Source organism: Populus nigra, chromosome 1, assembly GCF_951802175.1.
Source record: "Populus nigra chromosome 1, ddPopNigr1.1, whole genome shotgun sequence".
In the NCBI taxonomy this organism is placed as follows: Eukaryota; Viridiplantae; Streptophyta; class Magnoliopsida; order Malpighiales; family Salicaceae; genus Populus; species Populus nigra.
In genome coordinates this window covers 31,979,373-31,991,906 of record NC_084852.1, presented here as the reverse complement: position 1 = coordinate 31,991,906, position 12,534 = coordinate 31,979,373, and positions in this window count along the sequence as shown.

Here is a 12,534-nt window from a genome sequence, read left to right as displayed (position 1 = left end):
GGCGGAGATATCGTCGTTCCAGAAGAGAGTACCGGTTCGTAAGGGCCACAACTTTTGATCCGACCGTTGGATCTCCCTCAAATTTTAACAGGAGTTTTCGGATGCTGTTTTTCGTGAAGTAGATGTGGCATCGCTCCTCGTTGAGGCGGAGGTCTCGTCGTTCCAGACGAGAGTACCAGTTCGTAAGGGCCAAAACTTTTGATCCGACCGTTGGATCTCCCTCAAATTTTCACAGGATTTTCAGGATGCTTTTTTCCATGCTGTTGATGTGGCATCGCTCCTCGATGAGGCGGAGGTCTCGTCGTTCCTGACTAGAGTATCGGTTCGAAAGGGCCATAACTTTTAATCCGACCGTTGGATCTCCGTCAAATTTTCACAGGAGTTTCCGCACGCTGTTTGTCATGCAGTAGATGTGGCATCGCTCCTCGGTGAGACGGAGGTCTCGTCGTTCCTGACTAGAGTAGCGGTTCGAAAGGGCCATAACTTTTGATCCGACCGTTGGATCTCCCTCAAATTTTCACAGGAGTTTCCGGACGCTGTTTTTCGTGAAGTTGATGTGGCATCGCTCCTTGGTGAGGCGTAGGTCTCGTCGTTCCTGACTAGAGTACCGGTTCGTAAGGGCCATAACTTTTGATCCGACCGTTGGATCTCCCTCAAATTTTCACAGGAGTTTCCGGATGATGTTTTTGGTGAAGTTGATGTGGCATCGCTCCTCGGTGAGGAGGAGGTCTCGTCGTTCCAAACCAGAGTACCGGTTCGAAAGGGCCATAACTTTTGATCTGACCGTTGGATCTCCCTCAAATTTTCACAGGAGTTTCCGGACGCTGTTTTTCGTGAAGTTGATGTGGCATCGCTCCTCGGTGATGCGGAGGTCTCGTCGTTCCTGACTAGAGTACCGGTTCGAAAGGGCCATAACTTTTGATCCGACCGTTGGATTTCCCTCAAATTTTCACAGGAGTTTCCGGACACTGTTTTCTATGAATTAAATGTGGCATCGCTCCTCGGTGAGGCGGAGGTCTCGTCGTTCCAGACTAGAGTACCGATTCGAAAGGGCCATAACTTTTGATCCGACCGTTGGATCTCCCTCAAATTTTCACAGGAGTTTCCGGACGCTGTTTTTCATGAATTAAATGTGGCATCGCTCCTCGGTGAGGCGGAGATATCGTCGTTCCAGACGAGAGTACCGGTTCGTAAGGGCCACAACTTTTGATCCGACCGTTGGATCTCCCTCAAATTTTAACAGGAGTTTTCGGATGCTGTTTTTCGTGAAGTAGATGTGGCATCGCTCCTCGTTGAGGCGGAGGTCTCGTCGTTCCAGACGAGAGTACCAGTTCGTAAGGGCCAAAACTTTTGATCCGACCGTTGGATCTCCCTCAAATTTTCACAGGATTTTCAGGATGCTTTTTTCCATGCTGTTGATGTGGCATCGCTCCTCGATGAGGCGGAGGTCTCGTCGTTCCTGACTAGAGTATCGGTTCGAAAGGGCCATAACTTTTAATCCGACCGTTGGATCTCCGTCAAATTTTCACAGGAGTTTCCGCACGCTGTTTGTCATGCAGTAGATGTGGCATCGCTCCTCGGTGAGACGGAGGTCTCGTCGTTCCTGACTAGAGTAGCGGTTCGAAAGGGCCATAACTTTTGATCCGACCGTTGGATCTCCCTCAAATTTTCACAGGAGTTTCCGGACGCTGTTTTTCGTGAAGTTGATGTGGCATCGCTCCTCGGTGAGGCGGAGGTCTCGTCGTTCCTGACTAGAGTACCGGTTCGAAAGGGCCATAACTTTTGATCCGACCGTTGGATTTCCCTCAAATTTTTACAAGAGTTTCCGGACACTGTTTTCTATGAATTAAATGTGGCATCACTCCTCAGTGAGGAGGAGGTCTCGTCGTTCCAAACTAGAGTATCGGTTCGAAAGGGCCATAACATTTGATCCGACCGTTGGATCTCCCTCAAATTTTCACAGGAGTTTCCGGACGCTGTTTGTCGTGAAGTAGATGTGGCATCACTCCTCGTTGAGGCGGTGGTCTCGTCGTTCCAGACGAGAGTACCGGTTCGTAAGGGCCAAAACTTTTGATCCGACCGTTGGATCTCCCTCAAATTTTCACAGGAGTTTCCGAACGCTGTTTCTCATGCAGTAGATGTGGCATCGCTCCTCGGTGAGGCGGAGGTCTCGTCGTTCCAGACCAGAGTACCGCTTCGAAAGGGCAATAACATTTCATCTGACCGTTGGATCTCCCTCAAATTTTCACAGGAGATTCCGGACGCTGTTTTCCTTGGATTAGATATGGCATCGCTCATCGGGGAGGTGGAGATCTCATCGCTCCAGATCAGAGTACCGGTTCGTAAGGGCCATAACTTTTGATACGACCGTTGGATCTCCCTCAAATTGTCACAGGAGTTTCCGGACGCTGTTTTCCTTGAATTAGATATGGCATTGCTCCTCGGGGAGGCGGAGATCTCGTCGCTACAGATCAGAGTACCGGTTCCAAAAGGCCATAACTTTTGATCCGACCGTTGTATCTGCCTCAAATTTTCACAGGAGTTTCCGGACGCTGTTTTTCATGAATTAAATGTGGCATCGCTCCTCGGTGAGGGGGAGGTCTCGTCGTTCCTGACTAGAGTATCGATTCGAAAGGGCCATAACTTTTGATCTGACCGTTGGATCTCTCTCAAATTTACACAGGATTTTCAGGATGCTTTTTTCCGTGCTGTTGATGTGGCATCGCTCCTCGGTGAGGGGGAGGTCTCGTCGTTCCTGACTAGAGTACCGGTTCGAAAAGGCCATAACTTTTGATCCGACCGTTGGATCTGCCTCAAATTTTCACAGTAGTTTCCGGACGCTGTTTTTCATGAATTAAATGTGGCATCGCTCCTCGGTGAGGCGGAGGTATCGTCGTTCCTGACTAGAGTAGCGGTTCGAAAGGGCCATAACTTTTGATCTGACCGTTGGATCTCCCACAAATTTACACAGGATTTTCAGGATGCTTTTTTCCGTGCTGTTGATGTGGCATCGCTCCTCGGTGAGGCGGAGGTCTCGTCGTTCCTAACTAGAGTACGGGTTCGAAAGGGCCATTACTTTTGATCCGACCGTTGTATCTGCCTCAAATTTTCACAGGAGTTTCCGGACGCTGTTTTTCATGAATTAAATGTGGCATCGCTCCTCGGTGAGGGGGAGGTCTCGTCGTTCCTGACTAGAGTACCGATTCGAAAGGGCCATAACTTTTGATCTGACCGTTGGATCTCTCTCAAATTTACACAAGATTTTCAGGATGCTTTTTTCCGTGCTGTTGATGTGGCATCGCTCCTCGGTGAGGGGGAGGTCTCGTCGTTCCTGACTAGAGTACCGGTTCGAAAGGGCCATAACTTTTGATCCGACCGTTGGATCTGCCTCAAATTTTCACAGGAGTTTTCGGACGCTGTTTTTCATGAATTAAATGTGGCATCGCTCCTCGGTTAGGCGGAGGTATCGTCGTTCCTGACTAGAGTAGCGGTTCGAAAGGGCCATAACTTTTGATCTGACCGTTGGATCTCCCACAAATTTACACAGGATTTTCAGGATGCTTTTTTCCGTGCTGTTGATGTGGCATCGCTCCTCGGTGAGGCGGAGGTCTCGTCGTTCCTGACTAGAGTACCGGTTCGAAAGGGCCTTAACTTTTGATCCGACCGTTGGATCTGCCTCAAATTTTCACAGGAGTTTCCGGACGCTGTTTTTCATGAATTAAATGTGGCATCGCTCCTCGGTGAGGGGGAGGTCTCGTCGTTCCTGACTAGAGTACCGATTCGAAAGGGCCATAACTTTTGATCTGACCGTTGGATCTCTCTCAAATTTACACAGGATTTTCAGGATGCTTTTTTCCGTGCTGTTGATGTGGCATCGCTCCTCGGTGAGGGGGAGGTCTCGTCGTTCCTGACTAGAGTACCGGTTCGAAAGGGCCATAACTTTTGATCCGACCGTTGGATCTGCCTCAAATTTTCACAGGAGTTTTCGGACGCTGTTTTTCATGAATTAAATGTGGCATCGCTCCTCGGTTAGGCGGAGGTATCGTCGTTCCTGACTAGAGTAGCGGTTCGAAAGGGCCATAACTTTTGATCTGACCGTTGGATCTCCCACAAATTTACACAGGATTTTCAGGATGCTTTTTTCCGTGCTGTTGATGTGGCATCGCTCCTCGGTGAGGCGGAGGTCTCGTCGTTCCTGACTAGAGTACCGGTTCGAAAGGGCCTTAACTTTTGATCCGACCGTTGGATCTGCCTCAAATTTTCACAGGAGTTTCCGGACGCTGTTTTTCATGAATTAAATGTGGCATCGCTCCTCGGTGAGGGGGAGGTCTCGTCGTTCCTGACTAGAGTACCGATTCGAAAGGGCCATAACTTTTGATCCGACCGTTGGATCTGCCTCAAATTTTCACAAGAGTTTCCAGACGCTGTTTTTCATGAATTAAATGTGGCATCACTCCTCGGTGAGGCGGAGGTATCGTCGTTCCTGACGAGAGTAGCGGTTCGAAAGGGCCATAACTTTTGATCCGACCGTTGGATCTCCCTCAAATTTTCACAGGAGTTTCCGGACGCTGTTTGTCGTGAAGTAGATGTGGCATCGCTCCTCGGTGAGGCGGAGGTCTCGTCGTTCCAAACCAGAGTTCCGGTTCGACAGGGCCATAACTTTTGATCCGACCGTTGGATCTCTCAAATTTACACAGGATTTTCAGGATGCTTTTTTCCGTGCTGTTGATGTGGCATCGCTCCTCGGTGAGGCGGAGGTCTCGTCGTTCTTGACTAGAGTAGCAGTTCGAAAGGGCCATAACTTTTGATCCGACCGTTGGATCTCCCTCAAATTTTCACAGGAGTTTCCGGACCCTGTTTTCGATGAATTAAATGTGGCCTCGCTCCTCGGTGAGGCGGAGGGCTCGTCGTTCCAGACTAAAGTACCGGTTCGAAAGGGCCATAACTTTTGATGCTACCGTTGGATCTCCCTCAAATTTTCACAGGATTTTCAGGATGCTTTTTTCCATGCTGTTGATGTGGCATTGCTCCTCGTTGAGGCGGAGGTCTCGTCGTTCCTGACTAGAGTACCGGTTCGAAACGGCCATAACTTTGGATCCGACCGTTGGATCTCCCTCAAATTTTCACAGCAGTTTCCGGACGCTGTTTTTCATGAATTAAATGTGGCATCATTCCTTGGTGAGGCGGAGGTATCGTCGTTCCTGACCAGAATACCGCTTCGAAAGGGCCATAACATTTCATCCGACTGTTGGATCTCCCTCAAATTTTCACAGGAGTTTCCGGACGCTGTTTGTCGTGAAGTAGATGTGGCATCGCTCCTCGTTGAGGCGGAGGTCTCGTCGTTTCAGACGAGAGTACCGGTTCATAAGGGCCAAAACTTTTGATCCTACCGTTGGATATTCCTTAAATTTTCACAGGATTTTCAGGAAGCTTTTTTCCGTGCTGTTGATGTGGCATCGCTCCTCAGTGAGGCGGAGGTCTCGTCGTTCCTGACTAGAGTACCGGTTCGAAAGGGCCATAACTTTTGATCCGACCGTTGGATCTGCCTCAAATTTTCACAGCAGTTTCCGGACGCTGTTTTTCATGAATTAAATGTGGCATCACTCCTTGATGAGGCGGAGGTATCGTCGTTCCTGACCAGAGTACCGCTTCGAAAGGGCAATAACATTTCATCCGACCGTTGGATCTCCCTCAAATTTTCACAAGAGTTTCCGGATGCTGTTTTTCATGAAGTTGATGTGGCATCGCTCCTCGGTGAGGCGGAGGTCTCGTCGTTCCAGACCAGAGTACCGCTTCGAAAGGGCTATAACATTTCATCTGACCGTTGGATCTCCCTCAAATTTTCACAGGAGATTCCGGACGCTGTTTTCCTTGAATTAGATATGGCATCGCTCATCGAGGAGGTGGAGATCTCGTCGCTCCAGATCAGAGTACCGGTTCGAAAAGGCCATAACTTTTGATACGACCGTTGGATCTCCCTCAAATTGTCACAGGAGTTTCCGGACGCTGTTTTCCTTGGATTAGATATGGCATTGCTCCTCGGGGAGGCGGAGATCTCGTCGCTACAGATCAGAGTACCGGTTCCAAAAGGCCATAACTTTTGATCCGACCGTTGGATCTCCCTCAAATTTTCACAAGAGTTTCCGGACGCTGTTTTTCATGAATTAAATGTGGCATCGCTCCTCGGTGAGGCGGAGGTCTCGTCGTTCCTGACTAGAGTACCGGTTCGAAAGGGCCATAACTTTGGATCCGACCGTTGGATCTCCCTCAAATTTTCACAGGATTTTCAGGATGCTTTTTTCCGTGCTGTTGATGTGGCATCGCTCCTCGGTGAGGCGGAGGTCTCGTCGTTCCTAACTAGAGTACGGGTTCGAAAGGGCCACAACTTTTGATCCGACCGTTGTATCTGCCTCAAATTTTCACAGGAGTTTCCGGACGCTGTTTTTCATGAATTAAATGTGGCATCGCTCCTCGGTGAGGGGGAGGTCTCGTCGTTCCTGACTAGAGTATCGATTCGAAAGGGCCATAACTTTTGATCTGACCGTTGGATCTCTCTCAAATTTACACAGGATTTTCAGGATGCTTTTTTCCGTGCTGTTGATGTGGCATCGCTCCTCGGTGAGGGGGAGGTCTCGTCGTTCCTGACTAGAGTACCGGTTCGAAAGGGCCATAACTTTGATCCGACCGTTGGATCTGCCTCAAATTTTCACAGTAGTTTCCGGACGCTGTGTTTCATGAATTAAATGTGGCATCGCTCCTCGGTGAGGCGGAGGTATCGTCGTTCCTGACTAGAGTAGCGGTTCGAAAGGGCCATAACTTTTGATCTGACCGTTGGATCTCCCACAAATTTACACAGGATTTTCAGGATGCTTTTTTCCGTGCTGTTGATGTGGCATCGCTCCTCGGTGAGGCGGAGGTCTCGTCGTTCCTAACTAGAGTACGGGTTCGAAAGGGCCATAACTTTTGATCCGACCGTTGTATCTGCCTCAAATTTTCACAGGAGTTTCCGGACGCTGTTTTTCATGAATTAAATGTGGCATCGCTCCTCGGTGAGGGGGAGATCTCGTCGTTCCTGACTAGAGTACCGATTCGAAAGGGCCATAACGTTTGATCTGACCGTTGGATCTCTCTCAAATTTACACAGGATTTTCAGGATGCTTTTTTCCGTGCTGTTGATGTGGCATCGCTCCTCGGTGAGGGGGAGGTCTCGTCGTTCCTGACTAGAGTACCGGTTCGAAAGGGCCATAACTTTTGATCCGACCGTTGGATCTGCCTCAAATTTTCACAGGAGTTTCCGGACGCTGTTTTTCATGAATTAAATGTGGCATCGCTCCTCGGTGAGGCGGAGGTATCGTCGTTCCTGACTAGAGTAGCGGTTCGAAAGGGCCATAACTTTTGATCTGACCGTTGGATCTCCCACAAATTTACGCAGGATTTTCAGGATGCTTTTTTCCGTGCTGTTGATGTGGCATCGCTCCTCGGTGAGGCGGAGGTCTCGTCGTTCCTGACTAGAGTACCGGTTCGAAAGGGCCTTAACTTTTGATCCGACCGTTGGATCTGCCTCAAATTTTCACAGGAGTTTCCGGACGCTGTTTTTCATGAATTAAATGTGGCATCGCTCCTCGGTGAGGGGGAGGTCTCGTCGTTCCTGACTAGAGTACCGATTCGAAAGGGCCATAACTTTTGATCCGACCGTTGGATCTGCCTCAAATTTTCACAAGAGTTTCCGGACGCTGTTTTTCATGAATTAAATGTGGCATCGCTCCTCGGTGAGGCGGAGGTATCGTCGTTCCTGACGAGAGTAGCGGTTCGAAAGGGCCATAACTTTTGATCCGACCGTTGGATGTCCCTCAAATTTTCACAGGAGTTTCCGGACGCTGTTTGTCGTGAAGTAGATGTGGCATCGCTCCTCGGTGAGGCGGAAGTCTCGTCGTTCCAAACCAGAGTTCCGGTTCGACATGGCCATAACTTTTGATCCGACCGTTGGATCTCTCAAATTTACACAGGATTTTCAGGATGCTTTTTCCCGTGCTGTTGATGTGGCATCGCTCCTCGGTGAGGCGGAGGTCTCGTCGTTCTTGACTAGAGTAGCGGTTCGAAAGGGCCATAACTTTTGATCCGACCGTTGGATCTCCCTCAAATTTTCACAGGAGTTTCCGGACACTGTTTTCGATGAATCAAATGTGGCCTCGCTCCTCGGTGAGGCGGAGGGCTCGTCGTTCCAGACTAAAGTACCGGTTCGAAAGGGCCATAACTTTTGATCCGACCGTTGGATCTCCCTCAAATTTTCACAGGAGTTTCCGGACGCTGTTTGTCGTGAAGTAGATGTCGCATCGCTCCTCGTTGAGGCGGAGGTCTCGTCGTTTCAGACGAGAGTACCGGTGCGTAAGGGCCAAAACTTTTGATCCTACCGTTGGATCTCCCTCAAATTTTCACAGGATTTTCAGGATGCTTTTTTCCATGCTGTTGATGTGGCATTGCTCCTCGGTGAGGCGGAGGTCTCGTCGTTCCTGACTAGAGTACCGGTTCGAAACGGCCATAACTTTTGATCCGACCGTTGGATCTCCCTCAAATTTTCACAGCAGTTTCCGGACGCTGTTTTTCATGAATTAAATGTGGCATCACTCCTTGGTGAGGCGGAGGTATCGTCGTTCCTGACCAGAATACCGCTTCGAAAGGGCCATAACATTTCATCCGACTGTTGGATCTCCCTCAAATTTTCACAGGAGTTTCCGGACGCTGTTTGTCGTGAAGTAGATGTGGCATCGCTCCTCGTTGAGGCGGAGGTCTCGTCGTTTCAGACGAGAGTACCGGTTCATAAGGGCCAAAACTTTTGATCCTACCGTTGGATATTCCTCAAATTTTCACAGGATTTTCAGGAAGCTTTTTTCCGTGCTGTTGATGTGGCATCGCTCCTCGGTGAGGCGGAGGTCTCGTCGTTCCTGACTAGAGTACCGGTTCGAAAGGGCCATAACTTTTGATCCGACCGTTGGATCTGCCTCAAATTTTCACAGCAGTTTCCGGACGCTGTTTTTCATGAATTAAATGTGGCATCACTCCTTGATGAGGCGGAGGTATCGTCGTTCCTGACCAGAGTACCGCTTCGAAAGGGCCATAACATTTCATCCGACCGTTGGATCTCACTCAAATTTTCACAAGAGTTTCCGGATGCTGTTTTTCATGAAGTTGATGTGGCATCGCTCCTCGGTGAGGCGGAGGTCTCGTCGTTCCAGACCAGAGTACCGCTTCGAAAGGGCTATAACATTTCATCCGACCGTTGGATCTCCCTCAAATTTTCACAGGAGATTCCGGACGCTGTTTTCCTTGAATTAGATATGGCATCGCTCATCGAGGAGGTGGAGATCTCGTCGCTCCAGATCAGAGTACCGGTTCGAAAAGGCCATAACTTTTGATACGACCGTTGGATCTCCCTCAAATTGTCACAGGAGTTTCCGGATGTTGTTTTCCTTGAATTAGATATGGCATTGCTCCTCGGGGAGGCGGAGATCTCGTCGCTACAGATCAGAGTACCGGTTCCAAAAGGCCATAACTTTTGATCCGACCGTTGGATCTCCCTCAAATTTTCACAAGAGTTTCCGGACGCTGTTTTTCATGAATTAAATGTGGCATCGCTCCTCGGTGAGGCGGAGGTCTCGTCGTTCCTGACTAGAGTACCGGTTCGAAAGGGCCATAACTTTGGATCCGACCGTTGGATCTCCCTCAAATTTTCACAGGATTTTCAGGATGCTTTTTTCAGTGCTGTTGATGTGGCATCGCTCCTCGGTGAGGCGGAGGTCTCGTCGTTCCTAACCAGAGTACGGGTTCGAAAGGGCCATAACTTTTGATCCGACCGTTGTATCTGCCTCAAATTTTCACAGGAGTTTCCGGACGCTGTTTTTCATGAATTAAATGTGGCATCGCTCCTCGGTGAGGCGGAGGTCTCGTCGTTCCTGATTAGAGTATCGATTCGAAAGGGCCATAACTTTTGATCTGACCGTTGGATCTCTCTCAAATTTACACAGGATTTTCAGGATGCTTTTTTCCGTGCTGTTGATGTGGCATCGCTCCTCGGTGAGGCGGAGGTCTCGTCGTTCCTGACTAGAGTACCGGTTCGAAAGGGCCATAACTTTTGATCCAACCGTTGGATCTGCCTCAAATTTTCACAGTAGTTTCCGGACGCTGTTTTTCATGAATTAAATGTGGCATCGCTCCTCGGTGAGGCGGAGGTATCGTCGTTCCTGACTAGAGTAGCGGTTCGAAAGGGCCATAACTTTGGATCTGACCGTTGGATCTCCCACAAATTTACACAGGATTTTCAGGATGCTTTTTTCCGTGCTGTTCATGTGGCATCGCTCCTCGGTGAGGCGGAGGTCTCGTCGTTCCTCACTAGAGTACCGGTTCGAAAGGGCCTTAACTTTTGATCCGACCGTTGGATCTGCCTCAAATTTTCACAGGAGTTTCCGGACGCTATTTTTCATGAATTAAATGTGGCATCGCTCCTCGGTGAGGGGGAGATCTCATCGTTCCTGACTAGAGTACCGGTTCGAAAGGGCCATAACTTTTGATCCGACCGTTGGATCTGCCTCAAATTTTCAAAGGAGTTTCCGGACGCTGTTTTTCATGAATTAAATGTGGCATCGCTCCTCGGTGAGGGGGAGGTCTCGTCGTTCCTGACTAGAGTAGCGGTTCGAAAGGGCCATAACTTTTGATCCGACCGTTGGATCTGCCTCAAATTTTCACAGGAGTTTATGGACGTTGTTTTTCATGAATTAAATGTGGCATCGCTCCTCGGTGAGGCGGAGGTATCGTCGTTCCTGACTAGAGTACCGGTTCGAAAGGGCCATAACTTTTGATCCGACCATTGGATCTCTCTCAAATTTACACAGGATTTTCAGGATGCTTTTTTCCGTGCTGTTGATGTGGCATCGCTCCTCGGTGAGGCGGAGGTCTCGTCGTTCCTGACTAGAGTACCGGTTCGAAATGGCCATAACTTTTGATCCGACCGTTGGATCTGCCTCAAATTTTCACAAGAGTTTCCGGACGCTGTTTTTCATGAATTAAATGTGGCATCGCTCCTCGGTGAGGCGGAGGTATCGTCGTTCCTGACTAGAGTAGCGGTTCGAAAGGGCCATAACTTTTGATCTGACCGTTGGATCTCCCACAAATTTACACAGGATTTTCAGGATGCTTTTTTCCGTGCTGTTGATGTGGCATCGCTCCTCGGTGAGGCGGAGGTCTCGTCGTTCCTCACTAGAGTACCGGTTCGAAAGGGCCTTAACTTTTGATCCGACCGTTGGATCTGCCTCAAATTTTCACAGGAGTTTCCGGACGCTATTTTTCATGAATTAAATGTGGCATCGCTCCTCGGTGAGGGGGAGGTCTCATCGTTCCTGACTAGAGTACCGGTTCGAAAGGGCCATAACTTTTGATCCGACCGTTGGATCTGCCTCAAATTTTCAAAGGAGTTTCCGGACGCTGTTTTTCATGAATTAAATGTGGCATCGCTCCTCGGTGAGGGGGAGGTCTCGTCGTTCCTGACTAGAGTAGCGGTTCGAAAGGGCCATAACTTTTGATCCGACCGTTGGATCTGCCTCAAATTTTCACAGGAGTTTATGGACGCTGTTTTTCATGAATTAAATGTGGCATCGCTCCTCGGTGAGGCGGAGGTATCGTCGTTCCTGACGAGAGTAGCGGTTCGAAAGGGCCATAACTTTTGATCCGACCGTTGGATCTCCCTCAAATTTTCACAGGAGTTTCCGGACGCTGTTTGTCGTGAAGTAGATGTGGCATCGCTCCTCGGTGAGGCGGAGGTCTCGTCGTTCCTGACTAGAGTACCGGTTCGATAGGGCCATAACTTTTGATCCGACCGTTGGATCTGCATCAAATTTTCACAGGAGTTTCCGGACGCTGTTTTTCATGAATTAAATGTCGCATCGCTCCTCGGTGAGGCGGAGGTATCGTCGTTCCTGACTAGAGTAGCGGTTCGAAAGGGCCATAACTTTTGATCTGACCGTTGGATCTCCCACAAATTTACACAGGATTTTCAGGATGCTTTTTTCCGTGCTGTTGATGTGGCATCGCTCCTCGGTGAGGCGGAGGTCTCGTCGTTCCTCACTAGAGTACCGGTTCGAAAGGGCCTTAACTTTTGATCCGACCGTTGGATCTGCCTCAAATTTTCACAGGAGTTTCCGGACGCTATTTTTCATGAATTAAATGTGGCATCGCTCCTCGGTAAGGGGGAGGTCTCGTCGTTCCTGACTAGAGTAGCGGTTCGAAAGGGCCATAACTTTTGATCCGACCGTTGGATCTCTCTCAAATTTACACAGGATTTTCAGGATGCTTTTTTCCGTGCTGTTGATGTGGCATCGCTCCTCGGTGAGGCGGAGGTCTCGTCGTTCCTAACTAGAGTACGGGTTCGAAAGGGCCATAACTTTTGATCCGACCGTTGTATCTGCCTCAAATTTTCAAAGGAGTTTCCGGACGCTGTTTTTCATGAATTAAATGTGGCATCGCTCCTCGGTGAGGGGGAGGTCT